We start from the raw sequence: 15,340 nt of genomic DNA, 5'->3' as shown, positions 1-15,340 counted from the left end.
ATCATTATAGTACTACACAACTACAAGACGCACCACAGAGATTACACATGTACAGGTAGTTGGAATGGCCTAAGATCGAGGACATTGACAGGGATACTACAGTGCAGTGAGTGTATGTGGGGAGGGGGGTCCATCAGTAGGCTATGTAACAATAGGTCACACCTCAGGGAGTACATGTTAACAGGTGGTTAGTATGCCCGTCTATGATTGATGATATCAACAGGGATGCTAGATTGCTTTGAGTGGATGGGGGGAGGGTGCATTAACATTTCACTATGGTAAAATACAGCTTCACTCCAGGAACCGGACAGCCACACACACACACACACACACACACACACACACTGGCATTCACAAAGATATACACCTATGTCACACACATACAGACACTTTACATGTGTGAGGTGTAACCACCTGCCTACGCCTTTCCTTCTACACTCCAGTCTGTACTGGTGTCAACAACAGTGTTCAGGAGAGTGAAAACATGTGAGATGTATTCACAACCATACGTGACATATATGGACACACACCCACACGTGCCAGTACTGTGAATCAAACACCTGCCTATCTCATGATAGCTACTACAGAAGTACAGCACTATCACATCCAGTACAATGCTTACTGACTCTTTCCTTTAACAACTGTGCTGATATATGCACAATATATGCACAGGGGAGGTATTAATGTTACAGGTGTCATGAGGTTTGCCTTCAGTGTCACCTTACAGCATTCTACATTGTCTGTCTTCCACTTCAATTAACAAAACCTGACCTTAGCAGGTACACAGGTTATTGTAGGACTGGTTGTAACAGACCAGTGAGCTGTCCTCAGTAATCATTCATCTGCAAAGAAGCCCCACCACTTAGAAGTCATGTCCAAACATCTGTCCATACCTCATGTACGGCTTACTGTACTTAGAGCATATTACCATATACAGTTGGCAATGTTGAGACTATATAGCAACAGCATGATGTACTAAGATAACAGTCACCTTCAGACATCAGACACTGCACATACATGGAATCTACACAAACAGCAATACATGTACATGTATGTGGCCTACATCAATACGTGCACTAGCAGGTCAAGAGGCTACATTCCACACCTTCCCCACACCATGTGTGAAACATAGCCGAAAGCAATACACCTACAATGGATGTTGTATCCCATGTACTGGTAGAACACCAACCACTTTCACCGAGTAAGCCATGTACATATATTTACAATATGGCCATACATCAGCATGACACACACAGTGAGTTATTCCATGTCATATTCCTCACAAACTGTTACTTGACAGTGCCATGTTACAGCCAGGGCACTGTAATGGTCAACAGTGAGCACAGCATATTTGGCCACACACACCCTCATGTGCACTGGAAGAGTGCTAAAGCAATGTGCTCTGTTGTGAGCTAGGGCAGTACAATCATTCAAGCATGTGCTAAGTCTGTGGTTTGTAAACATCCTTCACCCCAGCATGTACCTGGCTATTGTGGTACTAAGGCTAATCACGTCCAGACAGCACACAGCATGCATGGCTTTGCAATTGTTGGACATGGGGTATATGTAGGAGCTAGCCACACATGGCTGTACATGTCATGAATAGAAAACATCTGTGACGACTCAGGAACATACAGAGCAGAGCTGGATTTCCTGAGTCTGTCAATCACAGACCTTGTGTAGATTCTCTATGGTCCTGTTATTTGGGTATGTTTGTAGGCATTGCATTAGGTGGACATGTCTAAAGACACATACATGCCACATGGGGTAAGTTGAAGGATATGATAGGTGTCATGGGTGACCAGTACAGAGGGATATTACCTCTGTCAACACAGATATTGAACCATATTATGTACTGTTAGCATGCTATCTGCCAGTGTGCATGTGTGTAATGACTGTAGCCACCTGTATGTAGAAAGGCAAATGAAAGCTATGGTAATGTAATTTATGTTGTATGAGTGCGGGATGTAGATATCCAGGGCAGGTACCGCTTAAGTCATATCCAACCATGAGGGGTGTTAAGGTTTACTTTCAGTGAACAGCAACAGTCTAATCGCGTTAATGCTGACAACATCCTGAGGGATCCTGGTATGTGTGTACATCTGAGTCTGGTTACAAACAGTGGTATTATTATGCTACATAACATACATTATGCAGCTGTGTCTGTACATGGTACTTTGCACAGTTGATGGAGGCCTAGGTACAGTCCACCAATCGAGGCTTATCTGGTGGTCTACCATACTATGTCATACCACATATGGATGTGTGTTGGTAGTCTGGGAACAAGGTGGTGGATGTATATGAGGATACAACTTTAGAATGCAGCATTTGCCACTGTCACTCTGTGGTAAATTCTGACTCATCTGTGATGCTTTATGTCAGAGTAGTGGTCTTGCATGTGAGTAGCCTTATGAATAATATGTGTATACCAATGTGACGCGGGAATGGTCCATACCACTGTTATGGCCCACATGTCTTAATCTGAGTTATATGGTGGTAGTGTGCAATTGTTTACTAAGCAGAGCCCTCCAGCCAGTGTTCCTCACTGCACAGATGTCAGTGCATTCCCCATTACTGTAAGTCTCTACATTGAGCACAGGTTAGCATAAGCATCCAATGCAATTAGTCATGTAGGGTGTCAGTGTGTTACTTCTAGTGTAGGGCATTTACCTTGAATGCAGCTATATGGGTAAATGCGACTCTAGGTATTATCCACACACATGTGTAACATGGATGGATGTGCTCTGTGTTGAAGGCTCGAAACTTGTTCGTCAGCGACAGCCCAGAATGACAGACACTCGGACAACCCTCATAATAACAACAGGACATTGGCTCATTGTTTTGGTCTAGCAGTTGCCACCCATACCACCGCGGGACATCACCGTGCATGTAGCATTAATGTGCTTTGGTAGCAAATGCCCCATGTAAGGTGGACATGGACAGTGGCAGAACTTTGTGTATATGGACCACGTGAGATATAGTTAGGGTAGCAGTCCTACTAATAATGGACAAATCTACTAACACAGCCGGGAGAGGCTTCATCTTGACACCTGCAACCTCAGTACCATTATTAACAAGGTGGCTCTCACACATTATGCTTGCACATACGCCACTGTTCCATTATATAATGCCTACTGGGTCCACAACCTGCAATCAATGTATGCTTCTTCCTTTTCTGGGCAGCATGGGTGTGTGACACATGCTGTAGGTAGCATCCACCTCTCAAGCACCCAGGGAAAACCCATTATTCTGTCATGTCCACATATGCATGAATGTGTATACGTAACATATATATGTCAGTACTTCATATACATGTATGCATGTGTATCACACAGCACAGACACAGATATATAATTTACAGGCCACATACAGATATCAGGTAGCAAACCAGTATGATGTGCATATATACTCACAGGTAAGATGTACCTAGCTGTTAACCTGTGTGTTTACAATAGGAGTCAATTACAATGTGTTCTGTACATGTAAGTGTTGGAGCATGCATACTGTGGCCTTCAGTGGTTAGAATTGGAGTGCATCCCAAACAGCTCTGTGCTGCTAAGTGTATGAGCATTGCCACCTTGTGTAATTTGAGTCAGTGCATCCAACAAGCCCTTTGTTACTAAGTGTATGAGCATGCCCAGTATAACTTTGTGTAGTTGTAGTCATAGTGCATCCCAAACGCCCTGGCCCCAGCCTACTAAGTGCAATGAGCATGCCCACTGTAACCCTCAGAGTGATAGTAGTTGTCCATTCCACAGATGGCCATAGGCCCAGTTCAGGGTGCCTGCTGTGCTACAACTATACCTCTCCTCAGGCCTACCTGCAGATAATGTAGTCTTGTTTTTGCCACAGGTTGTAATGGGACACCTACTTTAAAAACACAGGTCTACAGCCATGTATTTTCCGTGGACTGTCAGTCTCCTGTTGTTGTCCTCAATTGTAGAAGGGCAGTCTGACTACCTTGGAATGTGGAAATCTCTGTATGGCGATTTTGTAACTGCGTAGTAGTGAAACTGTAATAGTGATCTCTTAGATAGGGCAGGAGTTCTGATCCCACCACTGGCAAACTGTGCGTGCTGCAGGTTTGTGTGAGTGGACAGCAAATGCCTGAGTGTGTGTGTGTGTGTGTGTGTGTGTGTGTGTGTGTGTGTGTGTGTGGGTGTGTGGGTGTGTGGGTGTGGGTGTGTGTGGGTGTGTGTGTGTGTAAAAGTCTCAGCAAATGGCTGAGAGTGGCTGTGTGTGTGTATTTGTGTCTGCATCCTGCCATCATGGTGCAGCGTGGTTTTGCTGCATTCCAAAGAGATACCCTCCCTTGCACTGGCCTTTATCCTTGTCAACTGGGCTAAAACCTCTCCTCGTCCCCCTCCCCACCCAAGCACCTGGTCCCTGTGATGTCAAATTCCAGCTCAGACGTGGAAATCAGTAAGTGTAATTGTACGTGTGTCTGTGGCAACATAACCCCAAACTGTGCATACCACTGTACTAGTTAGCAATTCCTTTACATAGGGTAAGATGTATGCACAATACTGGCAAGTGTGTGTACTGTACCCTGTGTGTGATCATACCCTAGCCAGGTGCATACACACATGTGTAATGTCTTTTAGCACACCATGCAGCTATCTGTGGTGACTGGTGTTCCCATTACATGTTAGGTGGTGTCACAGTCAAGCATACTGGGTATGTTATTTTTTCCACTGTGGGGACAGAAAAGGGGGCTTTAGGCCCAAATTTATTACCCAAAACCCCAACCCGGGAATTTTCATTAAACCCTCCCTTTCCCCAAAAAATTTTAAAAAATTTTCTTGGTAATTAAATTTAAATTTATAACAAAAAAAATGGTTTGTTTTGTGTTTACACCCCTTTCCCTTTGGAAACCTTCTGTTTTTCCCCCCAAAAACAAGCATTATTTTATGTTTTTTTTTTTGTTTTTGTGGTTGTTTTTTGTTTTATTATTTTTTACAAACCATGGTTTTTGGCTTTTGTTGTGTAAAATTTTGTATATTATAATATATATATATATATATATATATATATATATATATATATATATTTTGTGTGTGTGTGTGTGTGTGTGTTAAATTTTATGACATTTACCCAAAAAATAAACTTTTTTTAAACCAAAAATCTTAAGGGTTTTCATATGGGCAAAACCCCATTTGTTTTTTTACTTAATACCCTTTTAAATTTTATAGATCCACAATGTGTAAAAAAACCCAAACTTTTCCCATAAGGGGCGGTCCCGGGAAACCCCAAAACCTTTTTATACAATTGGGGAAAAAACAGTTTAACCTTTTAAAATTTTTTTTTAAAAATTTAACCCCATTCAAATGAAACCCCCTAATTTAAGTTTTTGGAATTTATGTAACCTTTGAATTTCACCCATGTGTCCCCTAAAATTATGTATGTAATATTTTTAAATATTTTATTTTAATAAATTTGTGTGTGTGTGTGTGTGTGTGTGTGTGTGTGTTGTGTTATGCCGTTTTAAAGAAACTGTTTTGGGTTAATTTTACAAACAGACCCCCTTTGGTCCCGTAAAGTACCCCCCAAAACCCCATTTGTTTCCCCGTATTCCCTTTTAAGTGCTTTAACTTATTTCGTATGTGTAAACCCCCTTGGTTTGGGGGAATTTCCAAAAGGAAAACCCCGTGTGTGGTGGGTTGTGGTTGTTTGTGTTTGCCCCGAAAGGCAAGTTTTAAAAGGGGTTTAAATTTTTTACAAACATTACCCCCAAGGTAACCAGAATTTTAACCCCGGACTTTGAACCCCTTCTTTAAACCTCTGATTCCCCCTTTAAAAAACCCCAGTTGGTAAACCCAAAATTTCCCGGAGCTGTTTTGGTGTGTGTGTTTGTTTGGGGGTGTTGTGTGTGTGTGTGTGTGTGTGTGTGTGTGTGTGTGTGTGTGTGTGTGTCTTCCCGCCTGAAAAAAAAATGCTTTTAGAGTATGCACACTCTTTTCAACACAACCACCTTTGGCAATCCTGCTGATGTCACCCACCTAGAATACACCTCTGGGGCTGCTGTAACCCAGTAAATTTTGTGTGCTGTAACTTTTTCTGTAGGGGAAAACTAGTTAGGTAGGGGGTTTATTCCAAAAGGGAAACCCCTGTGTGTGTGTGTGTGTGTGTGTGTGTGTGTGTGTGTGTGTGTGTGTGTGTTGTCTTTCCCGAGACCGGGAAATGGGTTTTGAGTTCAACCCCTCTTTAAATTTTGAACCCCTTTGGGTTTTCCTTTTGTCACCCACCTAAAAAGGAAATTACACCAAAGGGCTGTGTTAACCCCTATTCTTGGAAAACCGGGGCTATAAACTTTGGTATTCCCGAAAATGTATAAAAAAAATTGGTAGGGAATTCCCCAAGGAGACCCCGTTGTGGTGTGGTGGTGTGTTGGTGGGCTGCCAGAAAGGCAAAGGCCCCTTTTTTTAGTAAAAAGGGACATTTTACAATTTTTACATGCCCCCTTTGGCCCAATTTGCCTAAAAGTACCCAACCTAAATTTTCACCCCTGGGACCTGCCATAAAACCCCGGGGGTCCTGTACATGCTTAATGCTGAGGGTAACCTGTTATAAAAGGGGTTTTTTCCAAACCCGGCCCGGGGTTTGGTTTGGGTGTTGTGTTGTGGGGTTGTTGTTGTTTTTGTGGGTTTTACTTCCCCGGCCTTTTATGGCGGATTCAAAAACCAAAATGGACATTTTTGGGGATAAAATTTTTTAAAAATTTTTCCTTATAAATTTCCCTCTTTAATTGGCACAATGTCCACCTCACAAGGGGTCAGATGCCAAGGTTACCCCCCCAAAGGGGGGTTTGGGAAGCCAACCCCTAAAACCCCGGCAAAAACCTGGTGCAAAATATGGGAAACCCTCTTTTTAAACCCGAATATTCCCTTGGAACCCAGTGTCAAACAAACACACTTGCCCTAAGGAAAATCCCCTTGGTTTCTTTGTACCCCGGCCCTTATGAAAATAAATAGGTTTTGGGTGATTTGGGGGGCCCCAAAGGCAAAGGACCCTTAAGAGGGGGGACAATGGCACCTAATTTTGGACAATGTGGCCCCACCCAAAGTTTCCCCCCCAAACCTGGCCCAAAGTGGGCCCCCCCAAATTGTTTTTACAGAACCCCAAAAATGCCTTTTCACATGGGTTTCCCTTTTAAAAGGAATGACTGCACCCGGGTTTAACCCCGTATTATGGTTACAATGATGCAGGGTCCCAACCCTTTCCCGATTTTTTGCCCGGGCTGCCCCCCACCCCTTTGGTTGGAGGTAAAAGGGGTACACCTGTCCCGCCAAAAAGGTTTGTAAGTATGGGCATTATTGGGGGGCCTCCACCCAGGGAAGTCCTTCAAAGGGTTCAAAACAGCTGGATGATTTCCCATGGGCCTCACATGGAAAAACCCGGACAATTCTAAAACCCCTCTGTTGGGTTTTTCCCCGACATCACCCCGTAACCTGGAACCTTGTTTTTTTGGCATGATGAAGGATTTCCCCCAAAAAACCCCCCTTGTAAAGCCAATTTGCCAGAACCCCTACACACCCCTGAAGTGACACTTCATTAGTACTGGCAATTGTGTTGGTTTGGGGGTTTTATGTTTAAAAAACAAAACACCCGTTTTAACCCCATTTGGGCCCCTTTACCGGCAGGTTTTAAACCCGTTTTCCTTTTTCCCTAACCCATTTTAACCTTGGGAATTCCCCTGGGGGTGATGGTTTTGTAACCCCGTTGGCAAATTACTGCAGTGGTTTCAAACTGTTGGGGTTTGGGAATGAAAAATTTTTGGGGCCTGGCAAAGTTTCAATTTTTGAGTCCATTAAGATGTGGGTTTTGTTTGAAATGAACCCTCCGGGGTTTTGTGGAACAGCCCTGTGTTTTAAAACCTAATGTTTTTACTATTTTCTTGGCCCAATTTTGTTAAAACCCAAAACCATATTTTGGGGTTTTCCCCGCAAACCCCTGTCCCCCTTTGTGGCCATGGAAAAACCAGCACTTGGGAAAATTGACCCCCATCGTTGGGGGGTTTTAAACCCCTTCTGGTGGTTTCCCCGAGGGTGGGGTTGGGTTTTAGCTCCAAAGGCCCCCTTTTCTGTGTACTTTTCCCTGTTGGGGCCCCCCCAACCCCCCTTGGGGTTTTGGGGGGTACACCGCTCAAGGGGAGAGTTTTTTTTTAAGGGGATGGTCCTGACAGGGAGGCCCTGCCCCCTTTGCAGCCCCCTTTTTGGTTTCATGGGGGCGCTGGGATTTCCCATGCCATCCTGGGCCAGGGCTTTAAAACATCCGTTGGTGTTTCCCCCCTGGTCATTATGGACCCCGGATCTGGGGTTTTTGGGAAATTCCTCCCCAAGATACCCATTTCCCCAAACCCCCCCTTACCCATGGGAAAAAAGGGCCAAAGAAAAAAGGGTAAAAGTGCCAACATGACTACACATGTAATTTAATATGCTTTAAACTACTCCGTTTTCCCCCCCTTTTTTGGTAAACCCATTTGCCCTGTTTTAAAATGCCCGGACAGTGTCTGTTTTTAAACCCCCATCCCCCTTTTGGGCCCCCTTTACCTTTTCAGTGTGGAACCATTTGGGTTTTTGTTTACTAATGAACAAACTTGTGAATGAAAAAGCAAGGTGAGGATTGGCCAAGTACAAAAGGTTTTATGTATGAATGACACATTTTTCCCCGAGGGGGCATATTACATGGAAAACCCCTTAAAACAGGCATTTTCTGGGTTTCCCTTCCTTTTTAATGCCAATAAAGGGCCAAAATTTATAATTTTAGTACAATCTTCTAAAAACTTTTACAGATGGAAAACATTTTATCTGTTGTGCTTCCCCGGAAATTTTTATAACCAATTTTGTTTTTGGGTTAGGGAAAAACACAAAAGCTGTTTAAGGGTTAACCTTTAAGGGTTTTTTTTGCTAAACAAGGGCCCTTATCTGTGTTTTAAACTTAAACCCTTTTGGCCGGGGTTTGGGGTTTTTGGGGTCCCAAACAAGAACCTCCCGGTTCCCACTTTAGTTGGCCCCATTGGGACCAGGAAACCCCATCTGGGGCCCAGGCCCTTACCCCCCCTGTTTGGGCCTTTCAAACCCCCTTTGGTGGTAAACCCCCCCTGGGGGATGGGCCTTTCCCCCCGGGGGCCATTCCAGACAGGAACAAAGGCTGCCCTTTGGGGACAGTCCCATGTTGTAGGGGGGTTTTAATTTTTGGGGTTTTTACCCAATTTCCCACTCAAACAGGAAATGCACCTTTTACAAAAGGGGGAAGGGTTTTCCCCTCCTTCAGCCCCCGATCCAATTTCACTTTTTGGTTTTCAGTGGTTTTGGCCCCCCATCGGGGCCTCCTCCCCCCCGGGTTTCCAAAAAGGGGCTCCCTGGGCCTTTAAAATTTTCAAACCCCCCTTGGCCAAGGTTTTTATCCCCCTTTTCATAAAAATGAAAACCCCTTAAAATTTTTTCTGTAAACCCCCACCTTTCCTCCCACAGGATTAAAAAATTTTAATCCCCCCCCAAACCCCAAAACGGGAACGGGTTCCAGAACCCATTTGCCCCCCTTTTAGCCCGTCCATTTCCATTGGGTTCCCCACACCCTTTTAATATTACAAAATCCCGGGGGGTCCTACCCCCCCCAGGCCAAAACCGATCCTAGGTAATTTCCCATGCCCCAAATGTTCCATACCACGTGGGGGGGAGGGGGTAAAAACCCCATTTTCACCCCCACTCCGGGCCCTTTTTAAAGGTTCCCCCCTTTACCTTTACAATATGGTTTTACACACACCTTTTTAAGATTAAATGCCCCCATAATTATTTTTACAAGGGGGAATGTTTTTTAAATTAAATAAACCTTCCCCCGGTAGTATTAATGGGCAAATTTTTTTCCATTTTTTGAAAGCCAGCCCGCTGGGGGGGGTTTTATTTACATAACAAACCCCTACCCCTAAAACAGGCCTTGCTTTTTTTTCTTTTATTCCTTTTAATGTTTTTTGTCACATTAAAATTTCCTTATATATCAAAATATTGTTTTGTATCATACTGGAATTTTTAAATAATTAATATAATAATTTTATATTTAATAAAAAATTTGGGGTTTGGGGGGTTGTTTGTATAATTTATGTTGGGGATTTTCTGCCATTTTTAGGGTAAAATCACAATACCCCTTTGTCAATCCCGGTTTTCCCCCTTGCCCAAAAAAAATTAATTTTTTTGCGGGAGAACCCAAGGGGGGCCCTTGGTATGTTGAAAAACACATTTAAAAATTTACTTAGGGGCGGGGCCTAAGGCCCCCAAAAGCCAACCCTGGACATTTAAAACCCCCAAATTTGCCCCCCATTGTTTTACCAGTTAAACACCCCCCTTTTCTGGGCCGGCCAAACCCCTTTCACCCCCTTCTCCCTTGGCCCTTTCAAATTTTTCCCCGGGGATTTGGGGGTTTTTGATTTTGAAATTTTACACCCTGGGTTTAATTAGGCTTGAATTTTTGTGAAGGGGCCCATTTTAAATTGAAATTCATGCCTCCCAAAGGAAACCCGCCCTTGGTTGGGAAACATGGCCATTTGTTTTTAAGTTTTCCCGGGCCCGGCCGGGGGGGGGAATTTAATTTTTGTTTCCTTCTTCTCCCCACCCATTGGCTTAAATACATTTTGGGCTGCCCTTCAATAAAACAAGTAATTTTTTTAAACCCACACCCACAACCCTTATATATAATATTTATATTTTCTAATATAATATTTTTTTTATAATATAAATAAAATAAAATAATAAATTAAAAAAAATAAAACATTTAAATTATTTTATTAATAAATTTGGGGTTTGGGCTTGAATTCATACAACCCCTTTTTTTTGGGTTTTTAAAAATGTTTTAAAAACTTAATTGTTTTTTTATTCATTATGAACACCACCTTTCCTCCAAATTTTAATTGTTTTTGGAGGGATTTAAATGGACAGATTTAAATTTTGTTTAAATTCAGGGGGTTCCCAAAAGGGAAAAGGGGATGGGGATTTTTTCCCAAGGAAAGTCCCGTAGGGGGTTGCTCTTAAATTAATATTACTTGCCCATTTGAAAATTACCCATCCCCGGGGGGTTTCCCCCAAACCCACCCCCAACCCCTCATGCCAGGCCCATTTAATTGATTCCCCTGTTCCCCCACCTTGGGCCCCTCCTCCAGACCCATCCCTTCTTGGGTCATTGGGATTAAACCCCAAACATTTTTCCCCCCCCTTGGGAAAATGGACCAAAAAAATCCCCCTTTTTTTTGGGTTGCCCCCAACCACTGGTTTGTAAATTAACCTTTTATTCATTTTCCAAAATGCCTCCCCCCAAAAAATTAATTTTTGGTTTTCCCCATGAGGGAAAATTTTCTTTTTTTTTCAAATTTGACCCGGAGGGTTTCCCCCTTTGGGAGGGAAACCGAAAAAATTCCTTTGGGGAAAGGGGGTTTTTTCCATTTTGTTTATTTCACCGGCCACTGGGTTTGACTTGTTTCACCTTTGTTTTAATTTACCCCCCCCCATTTTGCAGGTTTTTAAACATTATGTTATTTAACTGCTGGTAATTCAAAATTACTTTACAATTTTGTTATTTAAGTAAAATATATTATAAAAACCTTTACCCCCATTAATTTTAAAAAGATAATATCCCGTATAAATTTCATACCCCTGTTTAATTTAAAATAATAATATTTATTTTAAAATATAAATTCCCCAAAATTTTTCTATTGGGGCCCCCATATGTTTAAATTTATTTGGGTTTAATTTGTCCCCTTTTATGTTCTTTGTAATGGAGAGGGAATTATCCTATTTGGGGGTTCCCCATTTTGGGTAAAAAATTTCAAACAAAAATTTTTCCCCCCTTTAAAATTGTCTTAACTGGTTTTCCATTTCCTTTCCCCCTGGGTTACATTTGCTGCAGTTTTTGGGACCCCTATTTTTTGTTGCTTTTTTTGGGGTTTCCCCCAATAAAATTTTTAATTTTATATAAATAAAATAATAACCCATAATATACCCCTTTCCCCACCAGACCCCTCAACCCGACCCTTCCCTTTCTTTTTTGGGTTTTTGGTCTTTTTGGCACACCCAAAATCCCATTCCCCTTTACAGGCCCTTTCAAAATTTGTTTAAAACCCCTGGGGGCTCAGGGTTTTCCCAATTTATTCCATATGGAAAAAAGAATTTTTGGGCTAACCCCTTTTTTCCCTTTTTTTGGGGTGTTCCCCATTACAAATTTACTGTGTTTTTTTCCAAAGAAAATTAGGGAAATTTTAGGGGTACCCCCTTTTTTAATTTTTTGCCTTTGGTTTGGGACAGGGAATCTTTTAAAGTTTGGGAAGGGGTTTTCCCTTCCTGGGTTGGGGGGGAATTTTTAAATTTTACTGTTTTATGGTTTTTTGCTTTTGGGGTCCCTCACTTTCCATTCATTTTGGGCCCCTTGAACATAGTATTTTGGGGTGGGGTGTTTCCCCATAGAACTTGTAATGTTGCCCCCCACATTTTTTAATCCACACCCCATAATATTATATTATATTTATAATTACAATAAAATTAAAATTTTAATTATGTTTTATATATAATTTTATATTTTATTTATTAAATAAAAATTATTTTATATTTTTTAAATATCCAAAAATTTTATTAATTAATTTATTAAATATTGTTGTGTGTGTTTTAAACTTTTCACCAAAAAAGCACTTTAACATCTTTTGGGTTTTTTAAAGCTTACCTGGCCTTTTACTAGTCCTTTTTTAAAAGCCTGTTTTCAAGTTAACTTTTAATTTTTATTTTTCAGGGTTTTACAGTGGGAAATGTTCCCCTTAATATTTTTTTATGTCAGTTTTTTAAATGGATTTAACAAAATTTTCGGAAAATTTGTTATTTGGGGGCCAAACCCAATCCCCTTTGTTGGGGCCCTTCAGAAATTTTTTTTTTTTTTTTTTTTTTTTTTTTTTTTTTTTTTTTTTTTTTTTTTTTTTTTTTTTTTTTTTTTTTTTTTTTTTTTTTTTTTTTTTTTTTTTTTTTTTTTTTTTTTTTTTTTTTTTTTTTTTTTTTTTTTTTTTTTTTTTTTTTTTTTTTTTTTTTTTTTTTTTTTTTTTTTTTTTTTTTTTTTTTTTTTTTTTTTTTTTTTTTTTTTTTTTTTTTTTTTTTTTTTTTTTTTTTTTTTTTTTTTTTTTTTTTTTTTTTTATTTTTTTTTTTTTTTTTTTTTTTTTTATTATTTTATTTTTTTTTTTTTTTTTTTTTTTTTTTTTTTTTTTTTTTTTTTTTTTTTTTTTTTTTTGGGGGGGGGGGGGGGGGGAGGGGGGGGGGGGGGGGGGGGGGGGGGGGGGGGGGGGGGGGGGGGGGGGGGGGGGGGGGGGGGGGGGGGCGGGGGGAGGGGGGGGGGGGGGGGGGGGGGGGGGGGGGGGGGGGGGGGGGGGGGGGGGGGGGGGGGGGGGGAGGGGGGGGGGGGGGAGGGGGGGGGGGGGGGGGGGGGGAAAAATTTTGCCTTTTTTAAAATTTAAAAATTTTCTTAAGGGGTTTAAATGGAAAATTTTTTTCCCAAAATTTGGGGGAAAAAAAATAAAAAAATTTTCTTTCATTTTTTTGAAAATTTTTTTCCCTGTTTCAAAAAAATGAAAAAAATTTTTTTTTTCAAAACCCAACCAATTTTTATGTCATGCAAAATAACATTGACACTTACGTTGATTCTGCATGTTTTTCTCTACTTGAATGAATATGATGTGTAAGCTATGCTCGGTGGAGGGCAGCGAAGTGCAGACACGCTGCGCTTTGCTTACACCTTCAATATTGCAACAATTCAAATGTATAATAGGGATACAGGGACAGGGAATCTAATTGTGAAAGTTATAGGGACAGGGCTCAACATTCCACTACATGCTTGTGTGTTTACTACTTCAATTTTATTTCACTGTTCATGGACACTCTTGTATGCTTAGCATACATTTCGGTATCCACTGACACTGAATTACTGACTTACTATTAGGGGCGGGCTCTACTAGTAGGCATAGTAGGTTTTGCAAGTGTCGGGGCATGTTTACGCCTCCATAGAGCACTTGTACATGCCCCCTGCATGCGCACACCTTTCCTGTGCACGTCGAGGATGCGGCGGCACACCCTCATACATATTCATATGGCGCTGCTGCGTCATCTGTAGTGAGGACGCTCGGCACAAGGCTAAAACCGTCCTTGAGCCAAACTTCTTGAATCCTGGGGGATGTTTTGATATGCACTGGCAATTTTCAGATATGTGGTTATTTATGCTGACAATAAAAAATTATGTTTGATATGTTCTTTTAGAGATCAGTTCCAAAAGACTTGCTCTCAGTGTAATTGACCATTTGCATTGACAGCAGGTACTTTGGAATATGGCCGTCGGTGTAAGCCTGTTTATAGATACTCCTTACACCAAAGTAAGTCACTTACGCTGAGATCAAGTCTTTTGGAATCAGGACAGACTTACACTGAGATCAACTCTTTCAGAATCTGGCCCTTAGTATGAAGAGGTTCTTGAAAGGTAAAGAACAAAAGTACTAACTTGTTTTGCAAAATACTCAGCTGACATGGAATAAGCTGAACTTTATTATTTTTTGTATTTTTTTTATTTTACTTATTTGTTTTGATATAGCAAAACCAAATGATTTGAACTGTGTTTTAAAATTTAAAAATGCCACTCAGTTCAAAATACAGACTTTTTTGTGTGTGTTTGTGGCAGGAGCAAGCTCTCTGCATACCTACAGCCTTTCCTTTCCACAATCCCACAACAGCAGATAAAGGACAAAGCCATCTACATCTGCACTGAAAACCTGCCCTGCTCCAGTACACACCAAGCCTCTCATTTGCTATGACTTAGGCAGAACAGTGTGATTTTGGCCTTAAAATTTAGCCTTTCTCTCCCTAGATTTACTGATTTTCTTCATGGTCACATACTTCATAGATTTCCTGTCACTAATGATATAGGTTCTAAACCACAATTTTAGAAATAAGAAAGTCTTACTCTTTCTGACTCTCTGCTATGATTTTTAGAGATAAGAGGGTGAGAGTTATGACACACACACACACACACACACACATTGCACATTCATATAAAAGTGGAATGGACCTACAATAGCACAACACAGATATACACAAAATAACACTAAATGTCACTATTCACACAAAATAAGTTAGAAATACACTGTTTACAAAAGCAGTTAATTGATGTAATGCACATCAACTAAACACGTTAGCGTATCAGTAGGCTCCCATGGGTTTATGGCAGCACAATACAGTGGGAACTTTTCTCTAGTGAATTAGAAGAAATCTTGGTAGTGGCTGTTAGTGCACAGCAAGTAAAAGAAAAGGAACTAAAGCATACAAGGACCAG

The sequence above is a fragment of the Protopterus annectens genome, chromosome 8.part0 (genome assembly GCF_019279795.1).
Source record: "Protopterus annectens isolate FY-2018-M chromosome 8.part0, PAN1.0, whole genome shotgun sequence".
NCBI classification, from domain to species: domain Eukaryota; kingdom Metazoa; phylum Chordata; order Ceratodontiformes; family Protopteridae; genus Protopterus; species Protopterus annectens.
The sequence above is the reverse complement of the archived record's forward strand: the minus strand, read 5'-3'. Positions refer to the sequence as shown.